Below are 18,551 nucleotides of genomic sequence, written 5' to 3' on the forward strand. Positions count from 1 at the left end.
TCAAAATCCCAGATCGGTTTATATGGCAGCTATATCAGGTTATAGACCGATTTGATCCATAATTGGCGCAGTTATTGGAAGTTTTAACAAACAACTTCATGCAAAATTTCATCCAAATCGGATGAGAATTGCGCCCTCTAGTGGCTCAAGGAGTCAAGACCCAAGATAGGTTTATATGACAGCTATATCAGGTTATGAACCGATTTGATCCATACCTAGCATAGTAAATGGAAGTTATAATAAAATACTTCTTGGCAAATTTCAGCCAAAACGGATAAGAATTGCGCCCTCTAGTGGTTCAAGAAGTCAAGATCCAAGATCAGTTTATATGGCAGCTATATCAGGTTATAGACCGATTTGGTTCAATTTTTGGCGCAGTTATTGGAAGTCATAACAAAATATCTCATGCAAAATTTCAGCCAAATCGGATGAGAATTGCGCCCTCTAGTGGCTCAAAAAGTCAAGACCCTAGATATATATGACAGCCATATCAGGTTATGAACCAATTTGATCCATAACTAGCACAGTAATTGGAAGTCATAACAAAATACCTCATGCAAAATTTCAGCCAAATCGGATGAGAATTGCGCTCTCTAGTGGCTCAAGAAGTCAAGACCCAAGATCGGTTTATATGGCAGCTATATCAAAACATTTACAATCCCTAACACTAATAAGAAGTATTTGTGCAAAATTTCAAGCAGCTAGCTTTACTCCCACGAAAGTAAAGGTGGACGGACATGGCTAGATCGACTTAAAATGTAATTTTCGCCCAAAATAAAGGGTGATTTTTTTGAGGTTAGGATTTTCATGCATTAGTATTTGACAGATCACGTGGGATTTCAGACATGGTGTCAAAGAGAAAGATGCTCAGTATGCTTTGACATTTCATCATGAATAGACTTACTAACGAGCAACGCTTGCAAATCATTCAATTTTATTACCAAAATCAGTGTTCGGTTCGAAATGTGTTCAAATTTTGACAAATTTTGTTCAGCGATGAGGCTCATTTCTGGTTGAATGGCTACGTAAATAAGCAAAATTGCCGCATTTGGAGTGAAGAGCAACCAGAAGCCGTTCAAGAACTGCCCATGCATCCCGAAAAATGCACTGTTTGGTGTGGTTTGTACGCTGGTGGAATCATTGGACCGTATTTTTTCAAAGATGCTGTTGGACGCAACGTTACGGTGAATGAACACATTTCGAACCGAACACTGATTTTGGTAATAAAATTCAATGATTTGCAAGCGTTGCTCGTTAGTAAGTCTATTCATGATGAAATGTCAAAGCATACTGAGCATCTTTCTCTTTGACACCATGTCTGAAATCCCACGTGATCTGTCAAATACTAATGCATGAAAATCCTAACCTCAAAAAAATCACCCTTTATGTCAAATTCGTACATTCTTGATTTTGTATTCACATTAAACACATTTTTATACCCACCACCGAAGGATGGGGGTATATTCATTTTGTTATTCCGTTTGCACACATCGAAATATCCATTTCCGACCCCATAAAGTATATATATTCTTGATCAGCGTAAAAACCGAAGACGATCTAGACATGTCCGTCTGTCTGTTGAAATCACGCTACAGTCTTTAAAAATAGAGATATTGAGCTGAAATTTTGCACAGATTCTTTTTTTGTCCATAAGCAGGTTATGTTCGAAGATGGGCTATATCGGACTATATCTTGATATAGCCCCCATATAGACCGATCCTCCCATTTAGGGTCTTAAGCCCATAAAACCACATTTATTATCCGATGTTGCTGAAATTTGGGACAGTGAGTTGTGTTAGGCCCCCCAATATCCTCCGTCAATTTGGCTCAGATCGGTTCAGATTTGGATATAGCTGCCACATAGACCGATCCTCCGATTTAGGGTATTGGGCCGATAAAAGCCACATTTATAATCCGATTTTGCTGAAATTTAGGACAGTGAGTTATGTTAGGCCCTTCGACATTTTTCGTCAATTTGGCCCAGATCGGTTCAGATTTGGATATAACTGCCATATAGACCGATACTCCGATTTATGGTCTTAGGCCCATAAAAGCCACATTTATTATCCGATTTTGCTGAAATTTTAGACAGTGAGTTGCGTTGAGCCCTTCAACATCCTTCGTCAATTTGGTTCAGATCGGTCCAGATTTGGATATAGCTGCCATATATACCGATCCTTCGATTTAGGGTCTTGGGCCCATAAAAGCCACATTTATTATCCGATTTTGCTGAAATTTGGGACAGTGAGTTGCGGTGAGCCCTTCGACATCCTTCGTTAATTTGGTTTAGATCGGTTCAGATTTGGATATAGCTGCCATATATACCGATCCTCCGATTTAGGGTCTTGGGCCCATAAAAGCCACATTTATTATCCGATTTTGCTGAAATTTGGGACAGTGAGTTGCCTTAGGCCCTTTGACATCTTTCTTCTATTTGGCCCTGATCGGTTCAGATTTGGATATAGCTGCCATATAGACCGATCTCTCGATTTAAGGTTTTGGGCCAGATTTGGATATAGCTGCCATATAGACCGATCTATCGGTTGAACAATGACTTGTACTTATAAGCATTTGGTCTAAATCGGATGATATGTCTATATATTGTAGCTGCTATGGGGCATAGGTAAGCATTTTTCACTGGATTTTGACGAAAGGTGGTTCACATATATATCCGGGGTGGTGGGTATCCAAAGTTCGGCCCGGCCTAAAAGCCTTTTTACTTGTTTTGACACATTTTGTTTGTCCAAAAACAAAACAAATAGCGTTAGCCATCAGATCAAAACGGCTTTTCATTTGCCCTAAATTCGATTACATGTAAAATTTGTGTTTCCTTGTATGATATTACAATTTTTTTGTTCAATCAAACAAAAAAAAAACACAAATTTTACATGCAATCGAATATAGGGCAAATGAAAAGCCTTTTTATACCCTCCACCATAGGATGGGGGTATACTAATTTCGTCATTCTGTTTGTAACACCTCGAAATAAGCGTCTAAAGCCTCATAAAGTATATATCTGTCCAATGATCTAGCCATATCTGTCCGTCTGTCCGTCCGTCTGTCTGCCGAAAGCACCTTAACTTTCGAAGAAGTAATGCAAGGCGCTTGAAATTTTGCATAAATACTTTTTATTAGTGTAGATCGGTTGGGATTGTAAATGGGCCAAATCGGTCTATGTTTTAATATAGCTGCCATATTAACCGATCTTGAGTCTTGACTTTCTGAGCCTCTAGAGGCCGCAATTCTCATCCGATTTGACTGAAATTTTGCACATGGTGTTTTGGTATCACTTCCCATAACTGCGCTAAGTATAGTTTAAATCGGTTCATCACCTGATGTAGCTGCCATATAAACCGATCTGGACCTTGACTTCTTCAGCTTTTAGAGGCCGCAATTCCTACCCGATTTGGCTGTAATTTTGCAGGTGGTGTTTAGGAATCATGTGCAACAACTGTGTTAAGTATGGTTCAAATTGGTTCATAACCTGGTATAGCTGCCATATAAACAGATCTTGGACTTTGACTTCTTGAGCCGCTGGAGGGCGCAATTCTCATGCGATTTGGCTGAAATTTTGCATGAAGTGTCTTGTGACTTCCAACTACTGTGCTAAGTATGGCGCAAATCGGTACATAACCTGATAAAGCTGCCATATAAACCGATCTCGGATCCTGACTTCTTGAGCCTCTAGAGGGCGAAATTCTCATTCGATTTGGCAGAAAGTTTGTACAACGGCTTCACCCATGACCTTCAACATACAAGTTCAATATGTTCTTAAACGATCTTTAGCCTGATACAGCTCCCATATAATCTTTCAAAAAGTAAAAACTTATTTGGCCCCTAGAGGGCGCATTTTGTATTCGATTTGGCTCATCTGCATGAAGTGTTTTGTTTTGACATCCAGTAACTGTTCAAAAGTACTGCTCAATTCTCAATTCTCAGCCAGAACCAAAGGATGGCTTATTTGTGCATCACAGCCGCACTGAGGACGAAACCATCTGATGCACTAAATTTAACGCTACAGCTAATGCCTCTGGACATTGTGGCTAGACAAATTGCTGCGACCACGGCCGTGAAGCTAAGGGAGCCTTTTCTTTGGTCATGTGACGGCTTCACCCATGACCCTCAACATACATGTTCAATATGGTCTTAAACGATCATTAGCCTGATACAGCTCCCATATAAACCGATCTCCCGATTATGCTTCTTGAGACCGTACAAGACTGAAATATTACCCAATCACTTCTACTATGGTCTTCAACATTCAATTCACTTAAGGTCCGAATCGGACTATAACTTGATATATCTCCAAAAGCGTAACATATCTTTTCCATTATTCTTTGTTTGACTAAAAAGAGATACCGCGCAAAGAACTCGACAATTACGATCCTTGGTGGAGGATATATAAAATTCGGCCCGGCCGAACTTAGCACGCTCTCACTTGTTTTTATTTTGCATTTTGAAAAGTTTTGAGTGATCTAAATGCTTGCATGTTTGAAATTTCCAACGTTTAAGAAGCGGCACCGATATTCCACCGATAGTCACAAAATTTAACTTAGATATGAAACAGGTTTATTTGACAGATTTCCTATATGTCAAATAAATCCATTTTAAATCAGGCTTCATTAAGTTTTGTGAACACGACCGTTTATCTTTAAGCCAAACAAGTTGGAGAGTTTTAATAGAAATTGTTTCTATTAAATATTTATAAATACATAAAAATAAAAGCGTTATAAAATATTTACTATCATCATCATAAAATGTGATTATCTTTAATTTTGCGTCAAACAAATGGATTTACGTCAATTAAGGGTGTTGGCCATGCAATAACACAATGAATTTTATGGTAGCAAAAATGCGGCGAATTATAAAATCCGACTCTCTGACTATCACGTGTTACACTTTAATTGCCCAAGGCAATTCATGTGATACAATTTTTATAACCACCAAAGAAGGATGGGGGCATATTCATTTTGTCATTCCGTTTGCAACACATCGAAATATCAATTTCCGATCCTATAATGTACATATATTCTTGATCAGCTTAAAAATCTAAGACGATCCGTCCATCTGTCTGTTGAAATCACGCTACAGTTTTTAAAAATAGAGATATTGAGCTGAAACTTTGCAGTTTGTCCATAAGCAGTTTAAGTTCGAAGATGGGCTATATCGGACTATATCTTGATATAGCCCCCCATAAAGACCAAACCGCCTATTACGGGTTCTTAAGCCCATAAAGCCACATTTATTATCCGATTTTGCTGAAATTTGGGACAGTGAGTTGTGTTAGGTCCCTCGACATCTTTCTGCAATATGGCACAGATCGGACCAGATTTAAATATATCTCCCATATAGACCGATCTCTCGATTTAAGGTCTTGGGCCCATTAAAACCACATTTATTGTTCGATTTTGCTGAAATTTAGGACAGTGAGTTGTGTTAGACCTGTCGACATCCTTGTTCAATTTGGCTCAGATCGACCCAGATTTGAATATAGCTGCCATATAGACCGATCCGCCGATTTAGAGTCTTAAGCCCATAAAGCCACATTTATTATCCGATTTTGCTGAAATTTGGGACAGTGAGTTGTGTTAGGTCCCTCGACATCTTTCTGCAATATGGCACAGATCGGACCAGATTTGAATATAGCTGCCATATAGACCGATCTGCCGATTTAGGGTCTTAAGCCCATAAAGCCAAATTTATTATCCGATTTTGCTGAAATTTGGATCAGTGAGTTGTGTTAAGTCCCTCGACATCTTTCTGCAATATGGCACAGATCGGTCCAAATTTGGATATAGCTGCCATATAGACCGATCTCTCGATATGAGGTTTTGGGCCCATTAGAGGCGCATTTATTGTCCAATTTTGCCGAGATTTGGGACAGTGAGTTGTGTTAGACCCTTCAACAGTTTTCTTCACTTTGGCTCAGATCAGCCCAGATTTGAATATAGCTGCCATATAGACCGATCCGCCGATTTAGGGTCTTATGCCCATAAAGCCACATTTATTATCCGATTTTGCTGAAATTTGGGACAGTGAGTTGTGTTAAGTCCCTCGACATCTTTCTGCAATATGGCACAGATCGGTCCAAATTTGGATATAGCTGCCATATAGACCGATCCGCCGATTTAGGATCTTAAGCCCATAAACCACATTTATTATCCGATTTTGCTGAAATTTGGGACAGTGAGTTGTGTTAAGTCCCTCGACATCTTTCTGCAATATGGCACAGATCGGTCCAAATTTGGATATAGCTGCCATACAGACCGATCTCTCGATATGAGGTTTTGGGCTCATTAGAGGCGCATTTATTGTCCAATTTTGCCGAGATTTGGGACAGTGAGTTGTGTTAGACCCTTCAACAGTTTTCTTCACTTTGGCTCAGATCAGCCCAGATTTGAATATAGCTGCCATATAGACCGATCCGCCGATTTAGGGTCTTATGCCCATAAAGCCACATTTATTATCCGATTTTGCTGAAATTTGGGACAGTGAGTTGTGTTAAGTCCCTCGACATCTTTCTGCAATATGGCACAGATCGGTCCAAATTTGGATATAGCTGCCATATAGACCGATCCGCCGATTTAGGATCTTAAGCCCATAAAGCCACATTTATTATCCGATTTTGCTGAAATTTGGGACAGTGAGTTGTGTTAAGTCCCTCGACATCTTTCTGCAATATGGCACAGATCGGTCCAAATTTGGATATAGCTGCCATACAGACCGATCTCTCGATATGAGGTTTTGGGCCCATTAGAGGCGCATTTAATGTCTAATTTTGCCAAGATTTGGGACAGTGAGTTGTGTTAGACCCTTCAACAGTTTTCTTCAGCTGCCATATATACCGATCTCTCGATTTTAAGTCTTGACACAGTGACATATGTTAGGCTTTTCGTCATCCGTGTCGTATATGGTTTAGATCGTTCTATATTTGGATATGGCTACCAAAAAGACCAATATTTTGTTCTACAAAATTTAACAATGACTTGTACTTAATTGACCACTCAATATCCATGTCGAATTTGGTCCAAATCTGACCATATTTCGATAAAGCTGCTATGGGAGAATAAATTCTACATTTTTCACCGGATTATGACGAAGGGTGGTTTACATATATACCCGAGGTGGAGGGTATCCAAAGTTTGGCCCGGTCGAACTTAACACCTTTTTATACCCTCCATCATAGGATAGGGAGAATACTAATTTCGTCATTCTGTTGGTACCATCTCAAAATATGCTTCTAAGACCCCATAAAGTATATAAATTCTTGATCGTCGTGACATTTTAAGGCGATCTAGCCATGTCCGTCCGTCTGTCTGTGGAAAGCACGCCAACTTTCGAAGGAGTAAAGCTAGGCGCTTGAAATTTTGCACAAATACTTTTTATTAGTGTAGGTCAGTTGGAATTGTAAATGGGCCAAATAGGTACTTGTTTTGATATACCTGCCATATAAACCGATCTTGGGTCTTGACTTCTTGAGCCTCTAGAGGGCGCAATTCAAGTCCGATTTGACTGAAATTTTGTACGTGATGCTTTGGTATTATTTCCAACAACTGTGCTAAGTATGGTTCAAATCGGTTCATCACATGATATAGCTCCATATAAACCGACCGTGGGTCTTGACTTCTTCAGCTTTTAGAGGGCGCAATTCTTATCCGATTTGGCTTTAGTTTTACACGTGGTGTTTTGGTCTCACTTCCAAGGACTGTTCTAAGTATTGTTTAATTCGTATTACTTCCAACAACTGTGCTACGTATGATTTAAATCGGTTCATAACCTGGTATAGCTGCCATATAAACTGATCTTGGATCTTGACTTCTTGAGCCGCTAAAGGGCACAAATCTCATCCGATTTGGCTGAAAGTGTGCGTGAGGTGTTTTGCTATAATTTCCAACAACTGTGCCTAGTATGGAGCAAATTGGTACATAACCTGATATAGCTGTTATATAAAACGATCAGAGATCTTGACTTCTTGAGCCTCTAGAGGGCGTAGTTATTATCCAAGTTGGCTGAAAATTTGTACAACGGCTTCTCTCATAACCTTCAACATACATGTGAAACATGGTCTTAATCAATCTATAGTTTGATACAGTTCCCATATAAACCGATCTTCCGATTTTGCTTCTTGAGCCCCTACAATGCGCAATTCTTATCCGAATGGACTAAAATATTACACAATGACTTCTATTGGGTTGCCCAAAAAGTAATTGCGGATTTTTTAAAAGAAAGTAAATGCATTTTGTAAAACTTTGAATAAACTTTAATTAAAAATTTTTTTTTACCCTTTTTTTCTAAAGCAAGCTAAAAGTAACAGCTGATAACTGACAGAAGAAAGAATGCAATTACAGAGTCACAAGCTGTGAAAAAATTTGACTATATGAAAAATCCGCAATTACTTTTTGGGCAACCCAATACAATGTTTTGCATTTAATTCATTTATGGTCCGATCGGACTATAACTTAATATAGCTCCAATAGAATAACGGTTCTTATTCGTTATTCTTTGTTTGCCTAAAAAGAGATACCGCGCAAAGAACTCGACAAATGCTATCTATGGTGGAGGGTATATAAAATTCGGCCCGGCCGAACTTAGCATGATCTTACTTGTCACTTGTATAAAGCCTTTTTAGGGTGTAGCGAAGCGTATTGTGTCTGCTTGTAAAATATAAACTTATTTCAGTACTGTACATTTTTACCTGTATCATTGGTGGTGGGTATCCAAAATTTGGCGCCACCGAATTGATACCGTTTTTATACCCACCACAATAGAAATATCCATATATGTATTCTAGATTGTCTTGACATTATCGGTTCATCTTGACATGCCCGACTTTCTGTGGTTTTAGTGACAGTCCGCCATCAGACAAACTTAGACGTTTTCGTCCATTGTGAAACCCCAGGAACAGAAGATGCTAAAGGGTGATTTTTTTGAGGTTAGGATTTTCATGCATTAGTATTTGACAGATCACGTGGGATTTCAGACATGGTGTCAAAGAGAAAGATGCTAAGTATGCTTTGACATTTCATCATGAATAGACTTACTAACGAGCAACGCTTGCAAATCATTGAATTTTATTACCAAAATCAGTGTTCGGTTCGAAATGTGTTCAAATTTTGACAAATTTTGTTCAGCGATGAGGCTCATTTCTGGTTGAATGGCTACGTAAATAAGCAAAATTGCCGCATTTGGAGTGAAGAGCAACCAGAAGCCGTTCAAGAACTGCCCATGCATCCCGAAAAATGCACTGTTTGGTGTGGTTTGTACGCTGGTGGAATCATTGGACCGTATTTTTTCAAAGATGCTGTTGGACGCAACGTTACGGTGAATGAACACATTTCGAACCGAACACTGATTTTGGTAATAAAATTCAATGATTTGCAAGTGTTGCTCGTTAGTAAGTCTATTCATGATGAAATGTCAAAGCATACTGAGCATCTTTCTCTTTGACACCATGTCTGAAATCCCACGTGATCTGTCAAATACTAATGCATGAAAATCCTAACCTCAAAAAAATCACCCTTTATATGCCTTCTAGTTTTCCCCTCCTCATGCTGGCAACATTTGTGTGGTACTATGCCATGAACAATTCTGTCCAAAGAGGTATCGCACTGCGGTACGCCATTCGAACTCGACTATAGAAAAGAAGGCCCCTTATCATTGAGCTTAAACTTGAATCGTACCATGCGTTCCTTGGGGAGGCTTTTGATACCCAAGTATGGATGTTGCGGCTCTTTCCATTGTGTGGGCAATGGTTTGTCATTGCGCTGCTATACTATCGGGACAGGGAGTGCTTTCTTAAAGCAGTTGTGTCGACCGAGTGGAGTATGCCATTGTCACCTGTGGTGTTTGCAGCTTTCCGATGTCCAGCTTGCGTGCAGTGTCAGATCGTTCGTTTCTCGCCACACTTAGATCGGGTGACAGTGTGAATCCTTCGATATTGGAATCTGGTGCTGCTAACCACCATGTTCTTTGCCGCGACGAAGTCTATTAGCCTCAATCCATTATCGGAAGTATCTTCGTGTAGGCAAAATTTTCCAACTGTTGGGCCAAAGATATTTTCCTTTCCTATTTTCGCATTAAAATCTCCAAGTCTTCCGTCCGGGCACGGGCGCAAATAAGGCTGATGTTGAAGAATTTGGCTTTATGCGGACTGTGCCTAGCCTCTCATACCCCGGAGTAGACCTGGAGGCGAGGAGTTTTAGTTTCCAACTAACCACAAATCCACAGCCAAATTCATGCCCCATGGCACGAGGCTATATAATAAGGCACCACCTCTCGGTGTTTTTGTGGAGCCCTTCCCGAGCGTTCGCACTTCCTATATGGCTGCCATGTATTTCTTCAATACATCCGCCAGTGCGTATACTGCACCCTCTCTATAGGTTAGGTTGAATAGGTCGCCCACCAAAGGTGAGTTTGCTCGGAGGCCAGTTTGGTCCATTGTGGTACACTAGAGAGAGAAATGGAAGAAAATGGAAAATGTGAGACTTCGTACTAGAGGTTATACACGAATAAAAAAGAAAAAGACAGGAGGAGTGGAGAAAACCCGAGCGGGAGGTGAAGAACCGTCCTTCGGTACGCAAGCACGGACCTACCTACGCCGGAGCCTGTGTCACCCCCTTCGGAACCATCCTGTTCCCTCAACAAATCTCAGGAGAGATGCCAGAGGTACGTTCGCAAATTTACCCAGATTACAGAAGAAACGACTCCTCAGAAAGGAAAGCCTACATCTCTGCAGAATCGCATAGGAATAAATCAAGTGCTCAATAGTCTCCTCCTCATCCTCATCGAGGCAACTCCTACAGAAGTCATTGTGCGGCATCCCCATGCGCGCCGCCATGCGGCCTATGGCATAGTGTCCGGTTATGACCCCGGTCAAAGTACTCATCGACCACTTATCGAACGCCAGCAATTCCTCTCACGCCCAGGAACCCATGTCAGCGTCACATCGTGCGCCCGGAGCTTATCCAGGGATTCCAACAGTTCGCCACGCATCTCGACATCATCATCCTCGGCCCCAAGGCCTTGAGCGCCGCCATACTGTCCACAAAAATTCTGAGTTTCGAGGGCGGTAGGCCCCTTGCCAGAATTTCTTTTGCGACTACTGCAATGGCACAGACCTTTGCCTGAAAGACCGTACACTCGTCCGGCAGTCTCAGAGACATTCTGATATTGAGTGCATCAGAGTAGACCCCCAATCCAGTCCCTGACTCCATCTTGGAGCCATCTGTGTAGATCGAGGTGCGCCCTCCATTTGTCCCCCTCAGGAAAACGAATCGCGAATGCCCGCACTCCAGTCAGCACTGGTGACGGGTAGTCGGAGATCCTCCTCACTCTACTCTCCGTATCCATAACACCCAGAAACGAACCGTGGCAGAAACCATCCTCCTTCAGTATTCCGAGCTCTCTCAGCCTAAGCGTGACCCTGGAGGCGCAGTTCCAAATATAAGCCCCAATGGGCTGCATATTCGGTATCGCCTCCAGGCCTGCCTGCGTTGGGGATCTCAGCGCCACTGTGATCCCGACTAAGGCCAATCTTTGGACCTCCTCGAACTACTTCGCACGCGTCCTCTTCCCTACGGCATCCCACCATAGCAATGCTTTATAGGCCAGTACTGGTCTCACGATGGCAGTATACATCCAATAAATCATCTTGGGAGTGATTCCTTCCGAACATCCTCCTCCAGGAGTACAAAGCGCATAGTGCCTTACGGCTTCTTTCCTCGGTTTTCCTCTTTAGGACAGTTTCGAATCGAGGATTATGCCCAGGTACTTCGCCTCCTTCGACAGCCGCAGGGTGACCCCGTCAAAGGACGGCAGTCTGAACTCCGGTATATTCTATATCTACGCGTAAAGAGCAAAGAGTTACCCTCTATATAAAGAGCGCGGAAATTCCAGGAGCAGATACGCAAATCATGGTCCTTAAAACGTTTGGAGGGGTCATCAATATAGGGTTGATCCGTTTTTAATCTTCTTCAACCCTTCTTTTATCGTTCTATAGGTGAATTCGTGGCACATTTTAGCTCAATACCTTTAACGGATGTTAAAGGTAGCTACCCAGGAGACACCGCGGGGAGGTTTGTGTCCACATTTGAGATAAAGGAATACCAAGATAAGCCTGGATTTTGCCAAGTTAAAACCAATCATAATCGTTGCTTGGTTTACATCTCAGGTTTTGGTTCGATTCGAATCATTCTTTGTTTGGATGATTCAGATCTCAGTAAAAGTCATTCCAGGGTAGGTTTCAGGTAAATTTTATATGGGAGCTATATCTGATTATGGACCGATTTAGACCATATTCGGCATGTAGATTACAGGCCACAGGAGAAGTCACTGTGCAAAACAGAAGAACTGCGCCATCCAGAGGCTCAAGAAGTGCAATCGGAAGATCGGCTTTTGTGGAAGCTATATCAGGTTTAAGACCGATTCAAACCATACTTGACAAGTATATTGAAGTCATAGTATAAAATTTTAAACAAATCGTATAATAATTACGACCTTTAGAGGTCAAGGAAAAAAAAACAGGAGAACGCTTTAAATGGCAGCCATATCATGTTGTAAATTAATACAGACATTGTCCACACATTCTCTGACTTCCCATCCCAGCTTGTAATTCAACTGGTGATACATCATGAGGGCCTGGTGATTAAAAGGAGTCAAAACTTTTTATCGACCAAAGTATTTGCGACTCAGACACAATTTCCCCAACAACCTCCGACGAACCCATATCTGTGATAACCTATTCTGGTGCCACGTTGTCCCTTAGAGAGTATCCCGGGAAATGGGTTTCAATCAGTAGTTCTAGTGTTTCCTCACTAGACACTGTCCATACATTTTCTGACTTCTGAATATATCTCACCGCAATAGTTTTCGAGACTAGGAACTTTTTATACCCACCACCATGGGGGTATGCTAATCTGATCATTCAGCTTGTAACACTTCGAAATATTGATCTAAGACCTCATAAAAAATATATATTCTTGATCATCTCGACGTTTTGTGTCGAACTTGCCAAGTCGGCCCGTCCGTCCATCTGTCGAAATCCCGACAGCGGTCGAACGCGTAAAGCTTGCCGCTTGAAAGTTTGCACAGATACTTTATATTGATTTGGGTAGTTGGAGATTGCGAATGGGTAATATCGGTTCAGATTTGGATATAGCTTCCATATAAACCGATCTCCCGAGTTGGCTAAAAGTTTGCACATAGTGTTCGGTTTTAACTTCAAAAACTGTGTCAAGTGCGGTTCGAATCGGTCTATAACCTGATATAGCTCCCATATAAACCGATTTGACTTCTTGAGCCCATAGAAGCCCCTATTTTCATCCGATTTGGCTGAAATTTTGCACATAGTGTTCTGTTATGGCTTTCAACAATGGTGTCAAGTACGGTCCGAATCGGTCTACAACCAAATATAGCTCCCATATTTTAGCAGAATCTATGGTGGTGGGTTCCCAAGATTCGGCCTTATCTTAACTCACTGTCTCAAATTTCGACGACATCAGTCAATAATTGCTCTTTTATGGGCCCTAAACCTTAAATCGAAAGATCGGTCTATAAGGCAGCTATATCCAAATCTGTACCGATCTGGGCTAAATTGAAGAAGGGTGTCAAAGGGCCTAACACAACTCACTGTCCCAATTTTCGGCCACATCGGACAATAAATGTGCCTTTTATGGGCGAAATACCTTAAATCGAGATATCGGTTTATATGGCAGCTATATCCAAATATAAACCGATCTGTGCCATATTGCAGAAATATATCGAGGGGCTTTACTTAACTCACTGTCCCAATTTTCGCCGACATCGGACAATAAATGCTCCTTTATGGGCCCTAAACCTTAAATCGAAAGATCGGTCTATATGGCAGCTATATCCAAATCTGTACCGATCTGGGCTAAATTGAAGAAGGATGTCGAAGGACCTAACACAACTCATTGTCCCAATTTTCGGCGACATCGGACAATAAATGCGCCTTTTATGGGCGAAATACCTTAAATCGAGATATCGGTTTATATGGCAGCTATATCCAAATCTGAACCGATCTGGGCCAAATTAAAGAAGGATGTTGAAGGGACTAACACAACTCACTGTCCCAAATTTTGGCAAAATCGGACAATAAATGCGTCTTTTATGGGCGCAATACCTTAAATCGAGAGATAGGTCTATATGGCAGCTATATCCAAATCTGGACAGATCTGGACCAAATTGAAGAAAGATGTCGAAGGCCCTAACTGAACTCACTGTCCCAAATTTCAGCAAAATAAGATAATAAATGTGGCTTTTATGGGCTTAAAACCCTAAATCGGCGCATTGGTCTTTATGGCAGCTATATCCAAATCTGGAATGAACGGGGCCAAATTGAAGAAGGATATTGAAGGGCCTAACATAACTCACTGTCCCAAATTCCAGCAAAATCAGATATTAAATGTGGCTTTTATGGGCTTAAAACCCTTAATCGGGGGATCCGTCTATATGGGGGCTATATCAAGATATAGTCCGATATGACCCATCTTCGAACTTTACCTGCTTATGGACATAAGAAGAATCTGTGCTAAGTTTCAGCTCAATATTTCTATTTTTAAAGGCTGTAGCGTGATTTCAATAGACAGACGGACGGACATGGCTCGATCGTCTTAGATTTTTACGCTGATCAAGAATATATATACTTTATAGGGTCAGAAATGGATATTTCGATGTGTTGCAAACGGAATGACAAAAAAATTAATATACCCCCATCCTTCGGTGGTGGGTATAAAAACGGACCGTAGTCAGAATTTCCACCACGGTTACGTCAGCCTCGTCTTTTGAGTCCACCAGGAGTTCATCATCACAAGATTCGTTCGATCATGTCATAATGAATTTCCTTTCGCATCCAGGGGCAGTTGAGAAAGCATTGGAACCACTCTTCCGCAGAAAACTGGACACTTGCGGTCGCCCACGCTGTGTCCTCCTTAGATGCTTCACTCGCTGCTGCTGTCGAAGTACCTTCTGAGTTCCGTCCTTACCCGCTGGCACACACCTTGAGCCCAGCCCCACCGGGTGACCCACCCACACGTGGCTTGACGTGCCCCGTTTCGCTGCCTCTCTCTCCTGTTTTGATCGTGGCACGGGTATTTTCAGCCTGCAATCCAATGGTGGTTAGTTCCTCAGTTAAATGTTCAGCAACAACTGTCGATTTCTGATTCCCCAATCCCACCGGGTGACCAACCCACAAATGGCTTGACGTGCCCCGTTTCGACGTTTTGATCGTGGCAGGGGGATTTTCCGCCTGCAATCCGATGGTCGATAGTTCCTCGGACAAGTGTTCAGCAATAACTGCTAAGTCGATTCCTGATTCCCCAATCCCACAGCTTCTGTGTACCTTCAGTTTCAACTTGCTGAATCCGTAGAACTTGTTGAGGTCTGCGAGACAACCGAAGTTCAATACGAATACTGCATGTCTCCGGTCGTCATCAGCCTTATCAGATAGCTATTCATAACAAACATGTTTTAAGGCGATAAACTCATGGTTTCCTGGGAAAAAATTATTAGATTTCGTCAAAGCATATGGTTATGAATACCGCGTTGTCGATAAATATAATTGACCCATACAATTCTGCAACTATTTTTTAAGGTTTAAGTTTAAACCCCTTTTATGTGGTTATTAAAGCAATAGAATTATCGAATAAGAATATTAAATACTTTATTATGCGATTGTCCCATTATTTCTCTAAAGTAATCATCAGTGTACCTGGCTCAATAAATATTTATCCTATTTACATTTTACAGGTCTCTACCACAAAGGAAATTTCTCTGGTTAATAATTATCCAAAATCATTGAAGTATGTGGCAATCCTTAATGGCTTAAATTCGAATACAATTCCCCACAAATGTGTACATCTATATGAAGGTACATATGTATTGTACTTACGAACATTTGCAACATTAAATTACTCAGCCATGAACGGAACACAATTTAAAAGTGATTTCATGATGGCGTATACGATACGTAGTCAGTCGTAGTCGCTTTCCACATTCACTGCTTTAATCTACTGGATTGTATCTATCACGAGTCATGAACGTGAACAGCGAACAGCGAACAGAAAGTCAGGCAAATTCACAGCAGAATGCTTGCATACGCACATACATACACATACACACGCGGAGCTGAAAAAAGTTACAGTCGGCAGCAACGCTGGCAGCGCTGAGGCGTGTTATTCGTTTCAGCAATGATGACGTTGTTACTTTGATCGCAAAAATATAAGAAAATATAGAAACAACAACAGCAACAAACAAAGGCGCCCTAGATATCAAAGCATAAAATGGAAGTAAAATACCATAAAGAAAAGCGGGCCAAGCCAACACACAGTTCAAATTCGCATGCAGAGGAAAATGCTACCTACCTACCATTATTCTATCTTGGACAACATGGAACATTTTCTCTTTTGAATTGCTGACAAGGCAAATAAAATGTAGGCTCTTCGAGAAGTTTGTGCTTTTTAGTAGCAGAGTATCAGCGTAGACGAAGTTGTTTTAGGAATTATTGTGAGAAAATATACTTAAGAATCGATAACAGATATGAAGAGATAAAGATTGCCAATCGCTACGAACTGGCGCGATAATTCTTTACTAAGGTTTGACAGGTATTTTTGCACATGCTCATTAAAACCGGATTTAAGGCTTTCGCCGGCAGATTCTATAAAGGGAAAACAGATGATCGAGCCATTAGGTTAGGTTGAAAAGAGGGTGCAAATATTAATCCGCCCCATGCCACTATGGGCATACACCTAAGCCCGTTATGGGCTTGTTGTGCGCTCTAAAAACTATAATGTAACCTCTTAAAGAAAATTTTAACTTAGGAATTCCGTGCTACTTACAAAATCCTTAATTGTTTTCAATACCACTCCCCTAAGTTGGTTCATGTCTGATATTGTGTCTCCACCCAAGTACCGGTATCTGTTGGACGCGGAAGCCGGGCAATGACAAAGTAAATGCTCCAACGTCTCATCATCTTCCCCGCATGCCCTACATATGCTATCACTTGGCGCACCGATTTTACATAAGTGAGCTCATAGTTCTATGTGTCCCGTTATGATACCAATAGCTATACTCAACTCCTTCTTGCTTCCTTTCAGTAATAGCCTCGTCTTCTCACGATCTGGATCCCCTCATAGGATTTTCGCCGTTCTACCGACCGTTTCGCTGTTCCACAATGTTAACTCGGACTGCGTCGACCCAAAAGGCTTCGGGTTAACCAAGTTTATTGAGGGCTGTCCTCTGGCCTTCACCGCCAAATCGTCTGCCCTTTCATTTCCCCTTACTCCGTTATGGCCCGGCATCCAAACGATGCAGATTTTCTCATCCAGGTGACCTTACCGTCCTGGTTGTTATTACCCTTATGGCAATTTTACTGTCAGTAAAGATGTTCACAATCGACGTCCTCGCCTTAGCACCACACCACTTCACGCATTCCGTGATCGCCCGGATCTCCGCCTGCAAGACCTTGTTATGGTCAGGCAGTCTAAAACAGATCTCAGTCCCTGGGTTCTCAATGTAAACCCCCAGGCCCACTCTGTCCTCCAGCTTTGATCCATCCGTGTAACATGATCTTCCAGATGACAATATTAGGGTTCCGTCAATCCAAAACTCTTCCGATGGCAGCAGTGCCACGTACTCGACTTCAAGGTTCATCTCAAATATCCGATCGGAAACCTCATCCCTTCTTTCCAGGTTTCCTATCGTCGCCTCGATTATACCACGATGGTATGAGCTGCTCCCATCCTCAATCCATTTTCTCATCGCCTTAAGTCTCAAAGCCGCAGTGGCTGCCTCACACTTAATCTGTATGTCAATGCGTCAGATATCTAGAATAGTCTCCAAAGCCCCAGTGGGCGTGGTCCTCATCGCTCCGCCTATACCAAGACAACGTGTTTTCTGAACATATGTTGCACTTTTTCTCCATAGCAGTCCAGCCATTAAATCCGGCCGGGCCGAATCTTGTAAACCCACCACCATGAATTCTTATAAAAATTTATACAAAATAAATCTATTTGAAGTTGAATATTATTCTTATACATACCAAACTTCTGTCAAACCAGTAAAAAGGGAGTAGGCTTAGAATGGACTCCAAAGACCCAACAGCTGCGGTGGTGGTATAAGACCGTTGCATGTTTTCTGCTACTGAAACCTCGACTGGTCAGCAGGGGCTTTTGACGAAGACACCTGGTTCGAGTCTAAACGACAAGGCCGAACCTATTCCTTCTTCGTATGCCTATAATTTGCCTAGGCCATCGGCCTTTCCCGGCAAACCAACACGCTCTTTAAGAGGTTGGAATAATAGAAGACGCATCGCTCTCAGGTTTATTGAGAGGCTTGGTGCGAATGATCCTAAGACTCTCACTGATAGGGAGAGAGATTCCCCAAATTAGGCTCGGGAATTCGCTGCACAGGTTAACCCAAAGACTACACGTCTAGATTCGGAAACTGCACCGCAGTCAGCCAAAAGGCTGTGGTCATCTGGAGGGCATCCCATGCCTAAACGAACTAGGGCGAACAACAGTAAGATGGGTCCAAGA

The sequence above is a fragment of the Stomoxys calcitrans genome, chromosome 4 (assembly GCF_963082655.1).
Source record: "Stomoxys calcitrans chromosome 4, idStoCalc2.1, whole genome shotgun sequence".
Classification (NCBI taxonomy): Eukaryota; Metazoa; Arthropoda; class Insecta; order Diptera; family Muscidae; genus Stomoxys; species Stomoxys calcitrans.